Source organism: Canis lupus, chromosome 29 (assembly GCF_011100685.1).
Source record: "Canis lupus familiaris isolate Mischka breed German Shepherd chromosome 29, alternate assembly UU_Cfam_GSD_1.0, whole genome shotgun sequence".
NCBI lineage: Eukaryota > Metazoa > Chordata > Mammalia > Carnivora > Canidae > Canis > Canis lupus.
Window position 1 is genome coordinate 21,050,181 of NC_049250.1, and position 24,271 is coordinate 21,074,451.

Here is a 24,271-nt window from a genome sequence, read left to right on the forward strand (position 1 = left end):
AAAGATGACTCATAATATTTTTAAAAGGGGAAATATAAATCCATTATCCACCCATACATCAATATATTCATATATCCATTCATCCTTCCATGTATCCACTTTATTTTCATATAAGAATCTTTGTAAAGAATTATGGTTTTTATCACCCTATGCTGCATATGTATAATAGCTCCAAATCTTTTTGCAGATAGACTCCAATCCCTAATAGCTCTATGGTGTCATTAAACTTTCCTTCCTCTGCTTGTTGGCTGTTCCAAGAAAAAGGTGGCAGAGAAGGAAGTTGCTCACTGGTGGAACTATATAGCTCAATTTTCTTGTCTTCAGTTTCTCTGAGTCCCTCTTACCATTAGCACTGATCCCTCACTATTTTCCCCAGTGTAGCCTCTGCTCAATCCTAAAATCACCATTACACTACAGGTAGAGATTATTATTCCATTTGAGCAGCCTGGCTGACCAGATGAAGCAAGTGTGATGCCTGTACCTGTAGGGGGAGTTGGTGTGGAGGAGGCTGTGGGTGTGGCTTCAACCAAACACTTATTTGAGGGAAGAAAGGGACTGAGGAAAATCCAAGAAATGGTGGTGGCATGTAAGTAATGCATGCATGCATCAGGAAGAGAGGAGAAAACTGCTCTTTTGCCCAAACACAATAGGCAGCCACTCCTACCCTCTGACTGTGGGGAACTATGAGAGGCATTTTCTATCTTTATCAAAGAGTTAGACAGGATCAGACCTAGCTGTCTTCTCTAAAATGTAATCTCAAAAGCATGAATGCTAAAATATACACACTTGTATTTGCAGGGCTACACCGTACTGTTCAGCACATTGCTGCTACTCAATATGTAGCTGTATAATGAATGGAGGTATGAACAGAAGAATTTGAATGTTGCAGGAGATGTTGAATTACAAATAAAATGTATTAGGAGATTGCAATAAATGTAATGCTGCAGGGGCTGGTGTGTGTGTACCCTGAGAAAAAGCCTGAGACACAGGTAAGTGTGAACAATCTGGAGAACTTGTTTGTATTCACCCTAAGCCCTACTCTTCCACCCTGCCCAATTTTAGAGGACTGTAAATGACAATCTGGGGATCCCATAGATCTGGGCAGGGCTAATCATAGAAAAGGAGTAGAGAGTTAGAGGGATATTAATGTATCCACCCATTCACTATTTCTCTCATTGATCCATTCATTAATCCATGATGCACTTATTGAAGACTTGCTATGCACTCCAGTAACTGCTCTGGGGACTAGGGATACAAAGATGAATAAGATACTGTCATTGTCCTTAGAAATTTGCAGTTAAGTGAAAAATAATTATAACAAACTATGGTAAGTGCCAGGACAAAGAAATGGAGCTAACAAGGGCATCATGGAACCACAAAGTAGAGCCACCTACCATAGCCCTAAATATCAGAGATTTCCTGCAGAAAAAGATGCCTGACTTAAGTGCTGAAGGTTGAGTCTACCTTAGTCAACTATGTATATAAGAGGAGAGAAAAAGTTGGAGGGTAGAAGAACATTCCACATAGAAATTAGACATATGCCAAAGTATAGTCATGACACAGCAGACATATTTAGAAAAATACTTGAATTTCAGCCTAGGGAGGCTGTGGTTGAAGTAGAAAATGACAGGAGATGAGCTTAAAAAATGGTGGTCAGAGGAACCCCATTCACAGGAACTTGGCATCTAATTTCTAGGGCAGTGGAAAACCATGGAGAGGTTTAGGAAACATGTGATCAAATTTTTATTTAGGGGTCTCTCTAGTATGTGTGTGAAGGATGGTTAGTGAGATCTTTATAGTAGTCCTGGGAGAGATGATGAAGGTTTGCCATAGACTGTGCTAGTAGGGGTCAGGTAAGGAAGGACAAGGAAGGTGGAGCATTCAAGGATGTTTCTGCTTTCTGGCTTGAATCACTGAGTGGTTGATGGTACCTCAATCTGGGCAAAGGAATGTAAAAGCAATAGGTTCTGAAAGAAGGTGACAAATTCATATTGGAATATGTTGAGTTTTAGGGGATGGAGAGAAATGCAGATGATGTGTATGAATTAGATAGAAGGAAGAGTGTAGGTTGTAAATAGTTAGAATGTTCCCCCAAATACATGGTCACTGAAATTGTAAGTGGATTATGCAGTCCAGGGACAATGGATATACTTAGAAACTTTAGGAACATTGGGAGAAGGAAAGGGAACTCTCCAAGGAGAGAAAGCATAATTTGAGAAGCGTAAGGTGTATAGTGAAAGTATGATGATAGGAAAGTCCCCTGGACACCTCTCCTTTAGCTGCTTTTGTTCTGTGCTCCTGTAACATAAACATATTTTTGTTATAATATCTACTACATAGCTTTAATAATGTTCTTTTTGCATCTATTCTTTCCCACTAGAGTGAAGAATTCTACTCAACTGAGACTAGATCTTAGGCATCATTCTCTTTCATAGTACAGAAGACACATTTAGTATATAGTAAGTATTCAATATGTTAGAGCATCACAAACATATATACACATGCACTCACACTCTTCTGTCTCTTACTTGAGACTATTTTGGTAGTAAGTTATAAAGTCAACTTGAACCTGATAGGAACTGGCTCATGGTATTCAAGGAAGAATTGAACATTCACACTGTGAATGATGGAGAAAGAACCAGGCTTCAGGAACAATAGGAATCAGGAAACCAAAGACTATTGAGACTCTTCTTTATTTTTCATTTTTTTGCTGCATTCTCTCTCCAGATTTTTTTTAAGCATACTGGGAAATGTAACTGCTAGTAGCTCCTACATTTTGTATTTTATACCTTCAAAGAATGGCCAGAAATTGATCTGAGATTTTTCACTTGTTGCAAGTCCAAAAATCCTGGAGAATGTTTTATTGGTCTAGCTGAGATATAGTGACCATCTTTGTGCCCCAGGGGATCAATTGAATTTTCACCAAATATGCCGTCACTGAAACCATGAAAATAAGGGTGAATTCTTATCAAATGGGTAGTCTACCAAAGAAGATTCTAAACCTGCTTAAGGGTTAGAGAACAAGAGAATTTCCAGTAGTCTTGATTCCCTGGAAATCTTGAGAATCTTAGAAACAGTCCATTGTGTAAAGCAACATGGTAGACTATTAAAAGTATTGTCTTGGCAGAGATCTCATCTCCTCTGTCATCTCATTCTAGCTCCATGGACTAGAGTTGACATTATTCTATCTGGATGAGAGTTTTTCCTCAAATGTAATATGCAGATAACCATTGCTGGGTTATTGTCAGGATAAAGTAAGATAATGTGATAATACCTAGCATTTATTAAATATTTATTATGGGTAAGATACTGTTCTAATTATGTCATGGGTATCTATGAGGTAAGTATTACTTTAATTTTTTCCAGGTAAGAAAAGTGAGATCCAACTACTCAAGCTTTTACAAGCTAGTATAAGTGGTGAGTTGAGGTTTGATCCTAGGACTCTGATGCTAGAGTCCACAGTCCACCCTCTACCATTGTGTTTTACTGCCTCCCTTATTAAAGATTGTTGAAAGAATATATACAAAGGGCCTAGCATAGTTCCTGGTACCACTGTTAAGGGAGAACAAATTCATTCATTTGACTAACATTTATTGTCTATTATGTGATAGACACAGTTCTAGATACTAGAAGTAGAGCAGAAAGACAAAATTCTAGGCTTCATAAATTTTACATTGTATTATGGGAAAAATGGAATAAATATTTCAATAAAAACATATGGATACTTTTATTTATTTATATTTTTTACAATTTATTTATTTATTCATAGAGACACACACACACAGAGAAAGAGAGTGAGAGGCAGAGACACAGGCAGAGGTAGAAGCAGGCTCCATGCAGGGTGCCTGATGCAGGACTCGATCTTGTATCTCCGGGAGCATGCCCTGGACTGAAGGCGGCGCTAAACCTCTGAGCCACCCGGGCTGCCCTATATGGCTAATTTTAAGTATCGATTAATATCCTAAAGGAAATAAGATACATCAATGACACAGAGCATGTGTGGGTGGGATAGCAAAGGCCATGGTCATGTGGTCAAAATGACTCTTTAAAGGAGTGATACTTGTCCTGAGATATATATGATAAAAGGGAGATGGCCATGCAAAAATCAGAGGGAAGAATTTTCTAGGTAGAGGAAATAGCACTGCCAAAACCCAGTATGGAAATGAGTGTGAGTTTGAGAAAAAGAAAGAAGGTCAATCTGGCTAGAGGCAGGTAAGGCTTGGGAGTAGAAGGTAAAACTTGTAGGTGATGATTTTTTACATTATTAGGAATTTTAGAGAATGGTTAAGAGTTTGGATTTTTTTTTGGTATAATGGGCCACTGTGGATTTTTTAAAAAAAGACTTTATTTATTTATTCATGAGAGACACAGAGAGGCAGAGTCATAGTCAAAGGGAGAAGCAGGCTCCTCAAGGGAAGCCCGATGTGGACTCAATCCCAGGGCTCTGGGACCATGCCTTGAGCCAAAGGCAGACGCTCAACCACTGAGCCACCCAGGCATCCCCCATGTAGGTTTTTTTTTTATTTTTATTTATTTATGATAGTCAGAGAGAGAGAGAGAGAGAGAGAGAGAGAGAGGCAGAGACAGGCAGAGGCAGAGGGAGATGCAGGCTCAATGCACCAGGAGCCTGACGTAGGATTTGATCCCGGGTCTCCAGGATCGCGCCCTGGGCCAAAGGCAGGCGCCAAACCGCTGCGCCACCCAGGGATCCCCCCCATGTAGGTTTTATGTAGGGTAATGATACTGTCTGATTTAGGCTTTGAGAAGATCACTTTGATGTCTACCTGAAGAATGGAGAGTATGCAGGAAAAGAAAAAAAGGAAGAAAAGGAAAAAGAAAAGAAGACAAGACAAAACAAGACAATGATGCCTCAGACTAGGGTTTTGGGATGACAAGAAGTGGTCAGGGGATCCCTGGGTGGCGCAGCGGTTTGGCGCCTGCCTTTGGCCCAGGGCGCGATCCTGGAGACCCGGGATCGAATCCCACGTCGGGCTCCCGGTGCATGGAGCCTGTTTCTCTCTCTGCCTGTGTCTCTGCCTCTCTCTCTCTGTGTGACTATCATAAGTAAAAAAAAAAAAAAAAAAGAAGTGGTCAGATTAAGAATATATACTGGAAGTGGTACTGACAAGATATGCTAATTCACTGAATGTAGATATGAAGGAAAGGACAGAATTAAGGATGATTCTTAAGATTTAGCATAAATAGGGCAGCCCAGGTGGCTCAGCGGTTTAGGGCCGCCTTCACCCTGGGGTATGATCCTGGAGACCCTGGATAGAGTCCCACATCAGGCTCCCTGCATGAAGCCTGAGTCTCCCTCTGCCTGTGTCTCTGCCTCAATCTCTCTCTCTCTCTCTCTCCGTGTGTCTCTCATGCTTGTGTCTCTGCCTCTCTCTCTGTGTCTCTAATGAATGGATAAATAGAATCTTTAAAAAAAAAAAGAGATTTAACAAATAACTGGAGACTGTGGGGTAAGTAAAGGAGAGAAGGGTTTGGGTAGACAAAACAAGGAGTTCTGTTTGTGATATGTTAAGTATGAGCAAATACATAGCAACTATCAGCTGTCTACCTCCCCAGGACACTGTAGGGGGCAAATGAAAGTGGTTTACAGATTATATACTATTTTAAATTTAAATTTAATAAAACTTAAAATGCAATTGGATTGGGATTTAAAATTTTGCAATTTTAGCCTAGTGAATCTGTATTCTGAAAAAAAAAACCTGTAAATTGTTCTCGTAAGATTTTATATTGATCAAATTTCAGTTCTTACGGCCCATAGGTAGCAAGCCATCAGGTAACAAGATGGTTCACAGATCCTACACATCCCATTTGTTTGTGGTTCCATCATCTCAGTCTGACTTCACTGCTGCTTGACAGCTGGGACTCCAGGGGAGGCCTGGCCTGAAAGCTGCATAACCTGGGCCACCCTGACAAGGAGACTCTCAATCCCTCTATCTTTTGTCTTCAGTCTTTGGGACAAATATTGGATTTTCCCAGATAGGGACTAAGGGCAGGCTTGCTGATCAGTGCAGGAATGTGGTCTTTTTGTGCTTGTCTAGGACTGGGGAGGACTGCCAATTACTTCTTTACAAATGTAGCCTCATTCCATGATGTGGGAAATTGGCTAGCTCACTTTTTGCAGGTGGTCCAGTCTGTATTTTCAAGTCCTCTGTTTTTGGCTTGCAGCGTTACTTGCATCTTCATGAAGGTGTCACGACCCCCTGGGTACCAGGAACATGAGGGCAGGCTTGACCCAAGGCGCCATCTGGAGAATCTGCCCCATATCTCAAGGGTCTAGGAGTGACCATGGTATGACTTTTGTCCAGGTACTCAAGAGTGATTTAGGTCAGTGGTTCTCTGTGGAGTCCAAAGGGAAGATATGAAGCCAAGCACATGGAACTCTGAACCTCTCCCCTCCATTTTAGCTATAGCAGCTCCGCATTTTCTGTTTTATATTTTGGGGTTCAGAATAGGTTACATGTGGAACCATTAGGGAAAAAATGTTTGAAAAGCAGTGTTTGGATGAATAGGTCTAAGACTTTAAAAACTAGGCTAAAAACCAATTCAATTTGCACCTTTCTCTAGCTTTAACTCTGCTCTGATGCATTTTTGCTAAGAAGTAAAACCAGACTTGGTAGCTTAGATGGAGAAATATTGTATGCTGTCCTTATCTACATATCATTTCTTCCCAAAAGTAGGAAGGGAAGAACAACACATCTTCCTCCATTTGGCTCTGAGTGTTGGCCTGGCTTTTAAAAATTTCTTTTGGCTCTAGTTTAGGCTAGAATCCTCGTCAAGCTCATTTGTTCTTGCAGAGAAAATATTTAGTAATTGCTGCTTTGTAGTTTACAAGTTTTCTAACCACCCTTGTTGACCTATGTGCAAGTAGTAAGAATAAGTGGAATAGCTGAGGGTTCCCCCCCACCCTTTCTTTCTTCAAGATACTAATGAGTTTTCAGGACCAGGGCTCAGAACTCATCAAATAAAAATTTCCCTTCTGGTTATCTTTGTAAGGTCAAGAAGATGTGAATCAGCTTGTGGGTTTACGGAGGATTTGTTCTTTTCTGTGGAAAACTGGAGCATTCTGTTAGGCCAGCAGCTCCTCCAGCCTCCCCTCTCCTCCTGCACTCTCGCCCCAGCCATTGTGTAATTGGGTTTACAAAAAATAAAAATTTAAAAAAAGAACATGTCAACGTTTCTCAACTGCATTAATACATGGGGAATTTGTACTGCATCCAACAATCCAGCAAGTCCTTTGGGAAGCAAGTAGACAGACTCTGGCATCAACAGGGCACCAAGATCCAGATCCCACTAAAGGTCTACAAACAATGGATCTTTCCAAAAAGGCCGTGAGGCTCTGATATCTGGACCTGCTATAGATACCACTTTCAATGTCTGGGCTGAGTCCTATCAGTTATATCTATAAGCTTTATTGAACAAGGCCACCATTAATGCGGCTCTGCTGTGTTCAGGGAAGCCTTTTTCTTTTCTTTTTCATTTTGTTTCACAGGGCTATGCATCTTAGGATCATTATGCCCTATCCAAGTTGCTAATGGACTGAACTAAAGTAACCTCGAAGAAACAATATAAGTATAGCAAGACCTAATATTAATTGCTTGGACTTCAAGGAAAAAGTTTCAAATAATATTCCTTTGAGTGCCCTCCTTCCAAAATGATGGCTCAATGCTCCTTCCTACTTTTTCCAGGAACACCCCCTGACCCAGTCCACATGGTTACTACAGGGGTTGGTTTTGTCCTTATATAACCCCACAGCACTAGTTAGGGAGAGGAGGCACACGGCCCATCGAGGTAGCCTACCCAATGGCCACAGTTGATTGATCCAAGAAAAGGTACCAGCTCCAAGTCTGTTCACTGGGCTAAAATGATGGAACTTAAGGTATATAGAAATGTGGGAGGTCCCTCTTTTATGGCCTGGGGACAGAATACTGGGAGCCATTGGTAGCTATGTTTTGTGCCATCTTAAGAAGCTATTTTGCATCAAGGGAGGTATAAATTGATGTTCAGGGAATAGCAGAGATTGGAGGAAAGTAAGGAGAATGGTTTCAGTTACTCTTGGGCCAGCTCCATGTCTAGGTCTCCCTGGCCTTTGTGTGTGTGTGTGTGTGTGTGTGTGTGTGTGTGTGTGTGAGAGAGAGAGAGAGAGAGAGAGAGGTTAAATATCATTTCTTTCAGCTAATTTGGGTTTGGCTTCTCTAAATTGCACTTGAAAAAGTCCTACTAAATACACTTTTTAGTACCTCTTTGGGAAGCTTCTTTCAGAGGCTTATGATGGCCATCAGTCAGGAAATTACTACTTATTTGACTATGAGGACAAATTTGAAGTGAAGTGTTCTAGGCAAGGAAAAGACAGCATTATGAATTTGATGAAGTTTATCATTTAGTTCTATACACTTTTCCTCTAAGAAGCTCATTTTCCTATGCATTTGACCTAGACTCCTATTACTAGAATTGGATGGATTGAAATCCATGTTTTGGCCTCTTTTTTCCCAGGCTATATGTCATCCAAAGTGCCTGATTTAGTTAAAAAAACAAACAAACCCTAAATCAAATAGGCTTAAGCAAAGAAAGGAATATATTGTTGTATATAACTAAAAAGTCTATGGTATATCCCATAAGAAAAGATTCAAAAGTGTTCAACTGGTGTCATCAGAATTTGTTCATTGGGGCATCTGGATGGCTCAGTGGTTGAGTGTCTGCCTTTGGCTCAGGTGGTGATCCCAGGTTCCTAGGATCGAGTCCCGCATCCGGCTCCCCACAGGGATCTTGCTTCTTCTCCCTTTGCCTATGTCTCTGCTTCTCTGTGTGTCTCTCATGAATAAATAAATAAAAGCTTTAAAAAGGAAAAAAAAAGTTTGTTCCCCAACATGTTACAGGTCTGTTTTCTATATTGGTTTGACTCTCAAGCAGACTCTCTCCTCCTGGTGGCAAGAGGGACGCAAGTAGCTCTAAGTCAGAAGTTCTCCATAGTTTGTGAATTTGCCCTCTAAGGGACATCTGACAATTTGTGGAGACATTTTTGGTCGTTGCAACTGGGAATGGGGGTGGGGATGGCTACTGACATCTAGTAGATAGAAGCTAGGGATGCTGCAAAATGCCCTACAGTGCACAACCTTTTCCCTCAACAAAATATTTTTGGGCCCAAGATGCCAATAGTGTTGGAAGTTAAGAAACTCTGCTTGAGGCATTCCAGCACCAATAAAAGAGAGCTCTTTTTTTTCCAGAGAGTTCTAGTGAAAATTTGGGACTTGTTGGTACTAGTTGACTCAGTCTGGGTTAAATGCACATCCATGGGGAAATCATTGTGGCCAAAGAGTTGTTGTATCCTCACAGGCAGGTCTGGGTCCAACATCCCCCTGATTACTAGGCAGGGGATTATTTCCACCCAAGTCCCACAGACTTAGAGACAGGGGTAGTTCCCCAAAGGAAATTAAGACTGCTTGCCAGAGGAAGGGTGATGAACATGACAGTGAAAAGTAACAACCTTCTCCTAGAGTATCCAAGTTAGTAACCAGTGATTCCAACAGACCAGTGCATGAGAATATGCCCATATGAAAGAACTGGAGCAGAAGGATCCTCCAGCTATTGTCTTCCTTTTCCTTTTGGTCAGTAGGTAGCGCCTACACACAGTGTCCTTTGGTTTGTTGGTTAACCTAGAAGAGAAATAACATCTGTAGAAGAACTTCAGTGTTAGGGGTGGTAGGCCAGTGGGGTAAAGGTTAGGGGGTGGGTGGTAGTTTCAAGGGGCCTTTTTATTGTCACTGCACTCTCGTTTACAAAAAGCTGAATCATAGCCATTGTAGTGGCTCCTTGTGGTAGGCAGAATTAGAAGATTCTAACATTCCCAAGATTGCCTGCCCTGTTATATTCATAATCTCTATGAATAGGATGGATTATACTCCCATATTTTGGTTATGTTATATGCTCATAAAATAAGCAGATTATCTGGATGGGCTGAACCAAATCACACGAGCCCTTTAAAAAGGAGGGAGTGTTTTCCAGTTGGTAAAAAAGAAGTCAGAGACCCAAGGCATGAGAAGGATCTGAAGCATGCCTGCTGGCTTGACGATCAAGGGGCTGGGAGGCAAGAGCTATGTGTGGTTTCTAGAGAGTGTCCCCTGCCTGAGAGGGAGTAAAGAAATGGGGATGTCATTCTGGCCAATCCAAAGTGATGAGTTCTTCCAATAATCATGAACTTGAAAGAGAACCCAGAGGCTCAAATGAGAACAGCAGCACTGGCTGACACCGATTTCATCCTAGTGAGACCCTGAGCAGAGAATATAGCCATACCATGTCTGGATCTCTGACCTAGAAAAATTGTGAGATAATACATTTTTGTTGTTTAAACAGCTAAATTTTGGTAATTGCAAATTACAAATTGCAAATGCAACAATACAAAACTAATATGCTAATAGTAGGAGCTCAAGATTGTCCATTTCCATTGTCACATAATGCTCCATCACTGTGTGACAGAAGGGCGGATGTTGCAACCCTGCAAGTTGCAAGAAGGGTCACTAGAGGGCAGATTACCTGAAGAGAAAAGACACCATGTGGACACCACATGGACACCACGTAGGAAGGACAACAGCTATTCTTCCCATCCTTGATCCACTATGGATAATGAGCAGCATCCTTTTAACTCCCTCATTGACCCGTTCTCCACACGCAACTCCAGCTACAACGAATGAGCTTCAGCTCTCTGGATTTGCCTTAGTCTTGCATCTTCCTGTTCTGGGTCAAGCTCTTTCCTCTGCCTGAGATGTTCTTCATCCCTGACTTTACCTGGTGAACTCTACTCTCCCTGTAAGGTTTGGCTCAAGGGTAATTTCCTCTGTGAAGAATTCTTTCAGTTCTCCAACTCTTAGTATGAGAAAAGTCTTTCATCTTTCAGACCGCCTTGGTTGATAACAAGGATCTTGAGGGCAGAAATTCTGACCTGAGCACAGGGCCTGGAACACCTTGAGATTGTTGAATAGCTGTCTACCCCAAGTCTATTTATTTATTCATCAGAGACACAGAGAGAGAGAGAGAGAGGTAGAGACACTGGCAGAGGGAGAAGCAGGCTCCATGCAGGGAGCCCAATGCGGCACTCAATCCTGGGTCTCCAGAATCATGCCCTGGGCCGAAGGCAGGTGCTAAACAGCTAAGCCACCCAGGGATCCCCTGTCTCCCCTAGTCTTAATGGGTTGTCATTATAGCAGCTCATTGGTGGAATGGCTGAGGATAAGACTTCTTTTTTAATTCTTTTACATTTTTAAAATTTAAATTCAATTTGCCAACATACAGTATAACACCTAGTGCTCATCCCATCAGGTGCTCTCCTCAGTGCCTGTCACCCAGTTACCCCATCCCCCCAACCCATCTCCCCTTCCGCAACCCTTTGTTTGTTTCCCAGAGTTAAGAGTTTCTCATGGTTTGTCTCCCTCTCTAATTTTTCCCACCCAGTTCCCCTCCTTTCCCTTATAATCCCTTTCACTGTTTCTTATATTCTATGTGTGAGTGAAATCATATGATGATTGTCCTTCTCCGATTGACTTATTTCACTCAGCATAAAACCCTCCAGTTCCATCCATGTCAAATCAAACGGTGGGTATTCGTCTCTTCTGATGGCTGATTGATACTTCATTGTATATATATACACCACATCTTCCTTATCCATTCATCTGCTGAAGGACATCATGGCTCCTTCACACAGTTTGGTTATTGTGGACATTACTGCTATGAACACTGAGGTGCAAGTGTCCCAGTGTTTCACCACATCAGTATCTTTGGGGTAAATACCCAGTAGTTCAATTGCTGGGTCATAGAGTAGCTCCATTTTTAACTTCTTGAAGAACCTCCACACAGTTTTCCAGAGTGGCTGCACCAGTTTGCATCACCACCAACAAGGAAGAACGTTTCCCTTTCTCCGCATCCTCTCCAACATTTGTTGTTTCCTGTCTTGTTAGTTTTCGCTGTTCTCAGTGGTGTGAGGTGGTATCTCATTGTGGTTTTGATTTGTATTTCCCTGATGGCCAGTGACGCAGTGCATTTTCTCATGTGCTTGTTGACCATGTCTATGTCTTCTTTGGAGAAATTTCTGTTCATGTCCTCTGCCCATTTCATGATTGGATCATTTGTTGAGTTTGATAAGTTCTTTATAGATCTTGGGTACTAGCCCTTTATCTGATAGGTCATTTGCAAATATCTTCTCCCATTCTGTAGGTTGTCTTTTAGTTTTGTTGACTGTTTCTTTTGCCTTGCAGAAGCTTTTTATCTTGATGAAGTCCCAATAGTTCAGTTTTGCTTTTGTTTCCCTTGCCTTCATAGATGTATCTTGCAAGAAGTTGCTCTGGCCAAGTTCAAAAAGGCTGTTGCCTGTGTTCTCCTCTAGGATTCTGATGGATTCTTGTCTCACATTTAGATCTTTCAATCATTTAGAGTTTATCTTTGTGACTGGTGTAAAAGAATGGTCCAGTTTCATTCTTTGGCATGTGGCTGTTCAGTTTTCCCAGCACCATTTATTGAAGAGACTGTCCTTTTTCCAGTGGATAGTCTTTCCTGTTTTGCTGAATATTAGTTGACCATAGAGTTGAGGGCCCATTTGTGGGTTCTCTATTCTGTTCCATTGACCCATGTGTCTGTTTTTGTGCCAGTACCACACTGTCTTGCTGATCACTTCTTGATTGGGCTTGGCTTTCTCAAGTCTCTTGGCAGCCTTGGGTAAATAAACTTATGTCCTTAGTGGTATCAAGATTTTTTCATCCTGGCTTATAGTCTTCTCAGTGGTGCTGAGGACTTTTTTTCCTTGCCTTCACTGCAACTGTCAATAACATTATTTTTTTCTCCTAAAGTTCACCATTCTTGGGCATCAACTTCATCGCAAGGCACACAGTGTGCACAGAACCAATTTGTTGAATAAATAAGATGGCAGAACACTATTTCTTAAAGCAATTTTTTATGCTTGCTCACCTGATAACACAATGCTGGTGTTTACATATTTAGAAGGTGTAGTGTGTGCTCTGGAGACCTATGGGCTGAGAGCAGCAAGATACATCCCTGAGAAGGGCTGATGATAAACCTGCCTCACACAGATATCATCAGTGGGGATCCCAAGCTCTAGGTTGGTGTGCAAGAGGAAGATTTGCTCTCTCTTATTCCACCATCTGTTGACTATGCCTCAGATAGCACTACCTGTGAGATGAGACCGGTCTCATTCTTGATGCTGAAAAGAGTTGTCAGCTTAGGTTGTTTCATTTAACTTGCAACTTAACTCAAATATCCTAGCAAAATCTGCATTTAATTTTTCAATCTATTAATTCATTGTTTAATATGTCTTTATTGAGTGCCTGCTATATAAGGACAATAGGGAGGTCATATCCTAGTGATAGTGTCGGGGTTTACCTCCAATAGGGAAGAGAGAGACACATAAGTTAGTATAAAGGTACTGGTGCAATAGGGGTTCCCAGGGCTCAGAGAGGTCATACAAAGGGGTGATTGAATCAGAGAAGTTAAGGGAAGCTTCTCCGAGGAAGGTGACAGGAAGAAGGAAGACCATTCCAGGTTGACAGAAGAGCATGTGCAGAATCCGTGCAGGAGGACAAAGACAGTGATCTCAAGGTGCTGAAAGAAGGCCGGTGTCCCTGGCGTGCAGGAAAAAAGCAAGAGGGTAGCAGGAGAAGGGGCTGCTGGGGTTTGTACCAGGTTAGAGGGATTTGGCTTGATCCTGGGAGTCATGGAAAGCCTTCAAGGGTTTTAAACAAAATGGTGATCAGATTTGCGCTGTTAGAACACCTCCTCGGATTGCAACATGGAAAACGGACTGGAGGAGGCTGGTGTAGATGCAGTAAATGAGGCAGGGGCTACAGTGGCCACAGTGAAAAATGAGGAAGAATGAATAAGACTGATGGTGGAAGAGATATATTCAAGAGGGAGATTTGAGAAATATTTAGTACATTGATGTATATTTTCCCAGGGAAAGCTGTGGAGAATGTGTGTGTGGTAGGATGTGATCCTTCTGTAGAAAACTGACAGTCTATTATACAGAAAAAAAGCAGGGGGTGGGGGAAGCACATTTGTAGCAAAAAAGCAAAATTTAAGAAATAATTGAAACAATAAACAAAACATTATAAATAATAACATGACAATAATAATAAGGGAAGAAAATAAGATATTGCTCTAGACAGAATGACCTGAATGCTCAAGGCACAAATATAATCCTACCTCACATGGCTTGTACTCGATACTGAGTAGAAAAGTTTATAAAGTGGAGATTTTAATGTGATTCAAAGCTTTCTATAAATCTGCAGCCAGAACTTAATGTGACTGTTCATGTTAATTTTTTTCATCTGGGACTCCCCATTGCTAAAATATTTTGGAGGATAAAGGACTATTGCTATTCCTGAAAATAAAATCATTCCAGTCGACGTAAATAATTAGAGTCAACAAAAAAAAGTTATTTGAAGTAGTCAGCTTCTAGTGAAAACATTCCAAGCCCAACAAGCAATTTCGTTCCTGTGTTTATCCCTGGGACTCCATTACTGTACCACAGAGACACGAGTCTTCTATGTGTCTCTGCAGAGATTTAATTAACCATGAAGGTGCTTGATGGTGAGGAATCCTGCTTATTCATGGTGTTTTAACATCTATGAAAAGGAAATACCACGGTTTTCAGGTCTGGTCATGCAGCCATACGTTTCCATTCAGAAACACAACTGAGAGGAGGCATATTCCTTACATAAATAAACTGAAAATATGTTCTACACGAGATACCGAAATGATGGACAGTTACTGCTCTTAGACTGATCAAAATGGGTCAAATTAGTTTTACACATATATAAAATGAAATCAAATGCTGAATAAATGAAAATATGTAACGATACTACTCTGAGGCAAATATGTTAATTAGGGACCATCTTAGAAAGCATTTGAAAGATGAAATCATAGGCTCAAGTTTGACCAGTTGACTGCAATTCCAAAGTATGTGATATAGCTTTAGCTGCCCCCCCCCCAGTGAAAAGTTATTTTTCAATAAGAATAGCCCCAATTTAGGTTAACTAGAGGGCTGGAAACGAAAGACAGAGAAGCCATATGTGCCTCAACCAACTGTAAAATATGAAACAAAAACTATAAATGTGAAGACTAGATTTCCAGCGCTTTCATCTTCTAAATGTATTTGAAGAAGGCACAATGCCATTTTTCAAATGGTGCCATGTGTTACCTGGGGGTAAATTTTCCCAGCACTGGATCCATTTTCAGTTGCACGAGCCAGCAACTGTTGTTTGTAGCCATCAGTTGGTCTAGACAGACAATTCTTTGGAGATTCATTGTCTTTTGATAGGTTTATCAGATTTTCACCCCCATCTTTCCTTCATACATTTCTATATCCTTCTGTCTCTCCTTCTTGCTCATATGATGTGACGACTCTTCCTGGCAAAGGTCATTCAGTGGCCTAAAGTCTCCCACGGCAGCCAAAAAAGCAGCAGAGAAAAGCAGTGGGTTATGTATGCTACATGCCTCCCAAACTTTCTTGTTGGAAATAATTTCTTCTTCACACACTTATATAAAAAATAACCACCCCCTACCTCACTCTCAGTTTCCTTAAATATTGAATAACAAGGAAAGTCAAGTGATCCAAGAAGAAAAGAAATGGAGTCGCCAGAAACACACTCTCCAGATGGTCAAGCACCTAGGTTCAAGTCCTCATTTTGTTGCTGTTGGATTGCAACCCTAGGCAATTACTGACCTTTTCACATTCATTTTCACCTGTAAAGGGGAGAGTAATTGTTGTGAGGATTACATTAAAAAAAAAACAAAAAACAAAAAAAACAACCTAAAAAGTCCCCTGCACAATGGCTTGGCATGTTATAACCAGCTAATATGTGTTAGTTGTTCTTACTAAAGATCAGAGATGTAATCATTTGAACCTCAGCAGGGAGACGCTGGGAGCATGGCATATAAAACTCTGTATCTGTGCAAAAAATGATGCACAGATATTTATTTCCTCTGGCAAGCTTTATTTTGTAAGAGAACAACAACAAAAAAAGAGTTCTGTCAATAGAGAGGATTACTTAAAGAAAAAAAAAAAAGCTGTGAGAGCTTTAATCAAGTTGTGTTCAACCGTGGGGATGCTTTTGTTTATTTTCAGAGTAGGAGCACTGAGCTTTGGAAGTCCTGTCCTGCCGGATATGTGAGATATTTAAAAATCAATTGCAGAAACCAAAGCAGTATTGTTCAAGATGCATCAAGGGCTAGATTTGAACCACACGGTCAATGTAAATAATGTAAAGGCAGAAGTCACACTTTATGGTAAGTTGAACAAAACAGAAGGAGTAAGACAAGCTAATGAAATAATTGAAATTAGTGGAAAATAACCGGTTGACAGCAAGAAGTCCATTTCTGTAGACAGACCACTTAAGCTCTAAAAATATATACACATTCATATATGATGGCTACAAATGAGCTTGTGATTTTCCTCCGAAAGTATTTGAGCAGGAAATAAAACCTTTTTCCCAGTGGATGAAATAACAGTCCTTTCTGCCAATCTAAGCAAGGCAGATTTAAATTTTATATGTGTCCAACTGCTTGTTCCCCCTCAGCTAATAACCTGCATGCTGGAAACATTTCAAATGAAAGGGAGTTCACAGCCCCACAGCCCAGCTCTGAATATATCTACCATGCATGTAAACAAGTAAACCATTATGTTTCTTATTGAGATAAAGAATACAATGATAAGTGGAGACTTTCACAAAACAAAGGGCTTCCTATTGCGAGTGTGGATAATCTTCCAGAAAACCCTGTGTTTTGGCAAATCACACCAGATTAATCTATTAAGCATCTCCTTTCATTATCAAATTTCCGCTGCCTATCACAGTGGCTGCCTTATCAAGCACCCCTTTTTCAAAAGCAGCCCCATTCCTAAGATTTCAGATGCTGGCCTTCCCTGCTCAGAAAACAGGTGTCCCTACTGTTTGCAGGCAGCAAAGGTCCTTGCACAGAAGCCTGGGAAAGAGCAGGGCTATCAGACTCTGTTCTACCTGAAGGAACAGGTAACAGAAAACTGTTGATTCGATGAATAGAACTTAATTGGCACACATTAGCCAGAAGTGAGTGTTTTCTTTTTTTTTTTAGAATTAAAATCCCCTACGAATTTCCTACTGACAAGAAGACCTTAAAAACGAAAAACATGAAAAAGATTGTTTTGTAGTAATCAAATGGACAGCTCCAAACTGTAACTATTCTTTATGGAATTCTTTGGTAAACAAAATGTCCATCCCACTTTATTCTTAAAATTAGGTATCGCAGTTTATGACAGCCTCGCAGAGTTACCTATGGGGCTTAAGGTGTTGGCCAAATTGTCTATACCCAGGAGGAAAGGCATTTTGTGGCTCTACACAGAGCTAATATTCCAAGTCAATTAGTATGATGTATCAGGTTTTCTGGTTCTCAATGTCTCCACTTGCCAGCCTGCCTTCTTTTCTTACTTAATAAAACTGGGCATGTGGTTCCTGACCAGACCTTCTGTGTGCTAGGGGCCAGGGTCACCCACCAACATGGGGCAGTGAAACCGGCTGCTAACGCAAAAAAAAAAAAAAAAAAAAAAAAAAATTAAGCTTTCAGGGGGATGTACCAAAATATGCACACATAGCACCTGGTTGTTTATGTTACGGATAATATCTGTAGTAGAGGTATGTGTCACGCTTGCAGTGAAATTTATTTGCAGATGGCCATTCCTGGTCACTTTGTTTTGCACGGTCGATGCCAGGATTTCTCTAATTTCTTCTTGTCAAGTCAGTACCTGGCAAGTTCTTGTCTTGCTGGTATATCTATGCCCATCTGCATTCTCCAGCAAGTAGAAAGACTTCATTCTCTGCTCTGAACTCAGCTCTTAAAAACTTGGCTGGTGTGTGCTTTACTGTAATAAAATAAAGGCATTCAGGAAGGCCACCGCACTGACAACCGGAAGATCCAGTCTGCCTGCAGCTCCCCCGCCCGACGGCAGGTCGGCTCAGGGATGGGTGCTGGCTCTGCAGGGTGGGGAGGAAGCAATTGATAAGCACATGCCTTTGTTTCCGGCCCTGTACAGCACCAGCTTTGTTTCATCTACAGATGATTAAATGGTCTACAGGGCAATTATGAGCAGGAGGAAGGAACAGCCAGCTCTCTCCAGGTTTCCTCAATCAGCATGATTGAATTTCTCAAAGGCAGAGAGCAGTAGCAGGAGCAGTTTCAATGACTTTTCCTGGAAAATGTTCGGCGGCTCAGAATTGAGCCTTTCATTTAACTACTCGCTGTTTCATTTTATTATGTGCAAATTGTGGCTTAATAGATTTACAGTCACTATAAACTCAATGGATAGGGTAGCCCAAGTGGCTGGTACCGTTAAAATGACTGATAAGAACCCAAGGAAAGGGACAGTTGCAAATTCTAATGGGGGTGGAATAAACATCGTAATAAACAGCATGCTGGCATCCTATGCTATTCCAGTCAAGGAGCACTGTCTTTATTACCCCTTATAAGAAGTAGGAAAATATAAGGTATTAGATTGTGTGTGTGTGTGGGGGGGGAGCAGGATAATGGAAGACACGCTGGACAAAAGTTGAGCTAATTCATTACCATGTCACAGCCGAAAGGTAAAGTGCTACTGCTTACTTAAAGATACTAGCTTAGAAACCTACACTGGAAGTAAACACGTATATAAATACACAGTTTACAAAGTTTTGTTTAAGAAAATTGGTACATATTGGAGGAATTCCTTTCTTCCCTGAATATAAAATGGCAGTAAAACAAAACAAAAAACGTCACATCCTCATAGTCTACTACACTGGTTACTATTTCTGGGGCAGCATCTTTATCAGGGGTTTTTATCAACAACGATTGCAGCCAAATCAGAATCCCAACGGCTGTCTATTACCTAATATGAATAATATTTATAGACATGTTGAAATAATCTGTTACTCAAGCAAGCAGAGCTTTTGGAAATAACTTCACTAAAACTGTGCGAATCATTTGGGCAACTGGCTTAGGAAAAGAATCCCTGACTAGGTGTCAAAATACCTGGACACTGTTCCTGAAGCAGCATAATTTGCTGTTTGACCCTGGACTCTGTGACTCAGGCTTAACTTTGGACCATTGGGACTCAGGGTTCTCATCTGTTAAATGGGGTTCTATCTGCCCTGGTTGGGAAGATGCCATTTCGAAAGTCCAGAAAAGTGACTTGCTTTGACAAATAAAAATGGTATACAAAGAGCCTGCTCATGTAACAGTAACACTTTTTGTCAGAAAGACGTCACTGGATTTGGTTGTCCACGCTGATTGGTTGTTTGCCAATCATTAGGGGCACCTATAAAGCATTTGGATCATGACGTTAAAAATGTGGCCTAGGAGAGAAAGAATGTAAACAATTGAATGCGATAACATCTTTTACGTTATGACTTAAGTTTTCAAGAAAATCACTTCAGAAATGGCACACATTCACGATTCTGTAATGCACGCAGCTATTTTAAGCGTGAGCAGTCAGCACTTTAAAGACTAGTTTTGGAATGCTCAAATTCAGGGTGGTTAAGCCTGGACTATTTCATAATTAGGTAGAACAAAGTGAGTCCTAATTTTACATGACTTGTCAGAAATACACACAACTCAGTAAACACTGAATAATAAAAATGTCATAGGAACACTCATTGGGATAATATAATTTCTCTCGGTATCATTTAGACTAAGATAATCGTCTTGCTCTAAATTATATAATACAAGTTATGGTCAAATACCAATTTTAGGAATCTGAGTTTAAGCCACCGACTTACGTAAAATAATCTTTAAGTATTAAAATAATTTAAAAACTTTACTACAGAGTAATTTCATTTGACTAATTTATTTTTCCTATGAGTAAGTGTTTTCCAAAGGAAATCAATTTACTCTATTAGGGATTGGATTAAGTAATTAGCAAATTATTTAGTCTGCCAATTATCTATTGCAACTTTTAGCAACATCCGAACAAGAAGAGAAAGGATGTGAATTTCAAGTCCATCAGATTCCTACCTTTTTGAAATTGGTATGACTTGAAGCAGTAGGGGGAAAAAAGGGAAACTCTACTTTATATACTTCATGTCAGGCAGAGGACGTGAAGCTGATTTTAATAAATTTTAATTTATTACTATGCTTATCTGAAAAGGCTTGGCGTTCCATAATTCATTTGGAAATAGTAAGATGGATATGTGACCTAACCCAAATGGGGCCATGAAATAATTAAGAATTTGGGAATAAAGACGTGTTAAAGTGAAAAACAACTATACAGGAAGAGAAATATAAAAATGTTTGTTGAGGAACTTACTTTATCCACAGTTCCTTTGAATTGCACTCAAAATCCCCAAAATGTTTTTTTAGAATGTGTTCATACAGCACTTAAATATTAATATCTACATATATTTTCCTTTTGTTTACAAATTTCCCATCTTCCTAAAATCAAAGGGATATATTGTTACTCACCGAGTAACATCATTTGGAAAAAAAAAATCTCTTTATGATATGCCCTTGAAATAACATCTGTTTTGTATAATGTAGATAAGAGAACAGTCTTTAATTCATCCATCCACACGACCACTTAAAGTGTAAGAATATATAAAGTATAATATGATTTGCTGCATTCTTGTTGTGAAACATAATATGAAAATGGTCCAGAAGCTCCCGAATGTAATTTTAAAATTGCATAGACTTCTACACTTCATTAACAAACTACAGATGTATAGATAATAAGGCTCTTTATCAGAGAATATGTTATTATACAGCTGTTAGCACAATGCAGTAAAGGAGACCAGTTGCAAATCTCATCAATAGGTCTAACCATTTTCCACCACTTGAATGAAAAGTGATAATGTATAGATCTCACAGTCATTAAGAACTTTCCTTTACTCCTTTAGGATTAATTTGCGTTGACCCAGAATTTTGTATTTGCTTAACACAAGCCATGGGTTACTTTGATGTTATCTGCTTCTATAAACAGTAATATACAGTCCTCTCCTGGGCTAAAACAGCTCTTATTCCAGTGAGAATTGACGGTATTAATCATTCTGAAGTCCAAGAGTGCTGATCATAAATTGTGTGTGGGGCCCTCACTTAGTACCTCCCCGGACTCCCATTCATCAGCAATTCCTCTTTTCCACCTGGATATAGAGTATATAAAGAGTAATTTATCTCAGAACTTGAGTTCTGTGATCTTCATGATGTCTAAGTGACACAAGAACCATTTTGTCAACAAATAAATATTTATTCTCCTACCTTTTGAAATAATGATCTAAATTATTTGCCATTTCTAAAGTCTGATTCCCTCAAGTGGCCAGAATGGAAAATGCATGTCTTGCCTTTTAAACTGCATGCATATGAAATAAACTGGAATGAAGGAAAATAAAAGGACTCATTTATCAATGTTAAAAATAAGAGACAGTAGTTTTAAATCACGACCAAAATATCAACACAGACTTATTTTTACCATATATTAAGGCTAAAAATGCCAGCCTACAATTTATGAACTCTCAGGCCCAGAAAAATGTCTAGAGAGCATTATTTTTTCTTTAATGCAAACCTGCAAAGATCTGCAGGAATATTTATCTGAAACAAAAATTGAACAAATAAGTCAGGTCAATACAAATCAAAAGAAAACACAGAAATAAACTTCGTTGCAGAGATATTATTAGCAAAGCTTCTGTTCCACACCACCAAAATTAGCTGATAAATTGAAGAGAGGGTAGAGTTTGGCATTTAATTTTTAGGGGAAAATAATGTCATGAAGTGTGGAATAAGATAGGCAACAAGAACAATAACCAGAAAGGATATTTAGAGGCTAGATGGGAATCTTTAATTCCAGGCTTATTTCTCCATACGACTTCATTTTGTAGCTTTTGGTATTTTCCATCACATAAGTGAAAGAGGGCAGACCAACGCACACAGACTCAAACTCTTGAACACAGAGACATTTCTGCAATATTTCTGGTTTCATCCTAAGTTTCACTTGGATTTGTGAATTTCAGAGTTCTCCCTGTTTCATTGCGAACATGTGGTTTTCAAATTTTGCTAGGTTCCAAACTTATCAGTGTGTGAATTTATTTTATGTTAAGCACCTTAAAAATCCAATCTTTGAAATGCCAATAGAAACAACAAAAACATAAATAAATCGTTGCAATGAGCCAAGAAGATCCAATTTAAGAAGGTAAACTTAAAAGATTTTTGCCAGAGTAAAAACAGAAATGATGAAATATTTTACAAACACAATCTTTTTCATTTTACTGAAACTATAAACTTCACAACTTTTTCTTATATGTGATCAAAAAGGAAAAAAGGGAGAGTAGAAATACGTGATACCTCAAAGTATTCTACACACTGCCATTTGACAGTCTCTCTTTTTTTAAGGTCTTATATATTTTTTCTTAAGGTTTTATTTATTTATTTGACATAGAGAATGTAAGAGTATAAGCAGGGGATGCTACAGAGAGAAAAGGAGAAGCAGGCTCCCTGCTGATTAGGGAGCCCAGCTGGGGGCTTGATCCCAGGACCCTGAAATCATGACCTGAGCCTAAAGCAGACACTCAACTGACTGAGCCACCAGGCACCCCTTAAGATTTTATTTATTTATTTTAGAGACAGAGCATGAGTAGGGAGGTGGGCTGTCAGAGGGAGAGGGAGAAAGAGAATCCCAATCCAAACCCACTCTGAGCTTGGAGCCTGGCCAGGGGCTAGCCCCTCGACCCCGAGATCATGACCTGAGCTGAAATCAGGAGTCAGGTGCTTTACTAACTGAGCCACTCAGGTGCCCCTAGACAGTCTTTTGGAAGAGTAATTTAGTTCGTGCAGTTTAGCTACCACAACTCAACTTTCTTAGCATTTCTGTGGTTCTTTATTAGATGGGCTAGAGGAATCTTGTTCCCATGTTAAAATATGTCTAGTTTGCCATTTGTGAACTGCATGGTTTGCGGAGTTGAATACTGAATGAATGATGAATCTAGAATAACACAGGAATTCTTGCTCCTCCCTAGGGCTGCACCCTGTTCCGTACAGGTCATAATCCAAATGATATGGAGGGCTTGCTAAACAGGGGCTCCTGTCTCCCCTAAACAGGGGCTCTGGTGTTTGACATCATTCCATCATTAGGGTTGACTCTTTTTGGATTCTTCTCTTTGACTCTGTTTTTTGCAAAGCGTAACTCCTAGGAGGTACAACACCTTCCATCCCAAAATGCATCCCAAAATGCCAGGATGAGAGAGAGAAGGCAGTAGTAGAATATTGCATGGTCTCTGTGCAGATCTCACGGTCTATTGGCTCCTCCTGCCCCAGCCCCCCATTTCTCTGACTGCTACCAGTGTCCTACATATATCTGAACATCTCACCCCATCTGTGATCTTCTACTGTCAGCTGCTCAGTGGCATAGACCTCCACACTTGCATGCACACACACACCATGATTTGTCTTTAGTGAACTTCTCATCATGCCAGCCTCCTTCACTGTTCTTTACCATTTCCTAACTCCTCTGTATGTATCTATTCTTTCACCCAGCAGTTCTCTGTCCTGCCTTTTTGCCTGCAAAACCCCTGCACCTCATCTTTCAGTATCCAGTTCAAATGACAACTTCTTAATGAAGCCTAAGACTTCATTCCTTTGTTATATACTCTTTTTTCAACAAATATTGAGTACTTCCTATGTGCCAAGAGGAGTTTTTAGGTATGGGGATATAATAGTAAGCAAAAATAGGTCAAATTTTTGAGAAGCTTAAGGTGTAGTAGGAGGGAGAAGTATTCATAAAACAATTATTCAAACAAAGAAAAAGCTGTACCTGTGTCAGTGCTGTAGAAGGGAGAGGTCAGGGAAGACTTCTCTGAATAGCTAATGTTTGTGCTGAGTGCCGAAGGGTAGATTCAAATTAACAGGTGAGAAGCAGGGGAACAAAAGAGTGTTCTATGCTGAAGGAATACCATGTACAAAGGCTGGCATGGGGGGAGTGGGGGAGAGGTTTACATCCAGGAGCAGAGTTGGGTTGGACACCAATTTCTTAGACACAACATCAAAGCAAAAGCATACACGTAGAATAAAAAAAATTAGATAAGCTGGACTTAATAAAAATTAAAGCCTTCTGTACTTCAAAAGACATCATGAAGAAAGTGAAAAGACAACCCACAGAATAGGAAAAAATATTTACAAATCATATATTTGATATGTGACTTGCAGCCAGAATATATAAAGAAGTCTGAAAACTCAAGAACGAAAAGACAACCCAAATAAAGTGGGTCAATGA

At 40.1% G+C, this 24,271-nt stretch overlaps 1 protein-coding gene and 1 long non-coding RNA gene across 6 annotated transcripts in view; one reads left to right on the forward strand and one right to left on the reverse strand.

Moving 5' to 3' along the window:
* Positions 1 to 7,165, forward strand: part of LOC111093119 — a 37,603-nt gene extending 30,438 nt beyond the window's left edge. The window contains exons 2-6 of one of the 2 annotated variants that reach the window (XR_005381088.1): positions 799 to 989; positions 2,381 to 2,459; positions 3,367 to 3,417; positions 6,184 to 6,306; positions 7,012 to 7,165. This is a non-coding gene — a long non-coding RNA (uncharacterized LOC111093119). Of the gene's footprint in view, positions 1 to 798; positions 990 to 2,380; positions 2,460 to 3,366; positions 3,601 to 6,183; positions 6,307 to 7,011 lie in introns of those variants that run through there. The other variant, XR_005381087.1, reaches the window with a different exon arrangement.
* The window catches only part of EYA1 (EYA transcriptional coactivator and phosphatase 1), a 418,629-nt gene that overhangs the window by 390,104 nt on the left and 4,254 nt on the right, over positions 1 to 24,271 (reverse strand). The gene's annotated exons all lie outside the window — the stretch shown is intronic.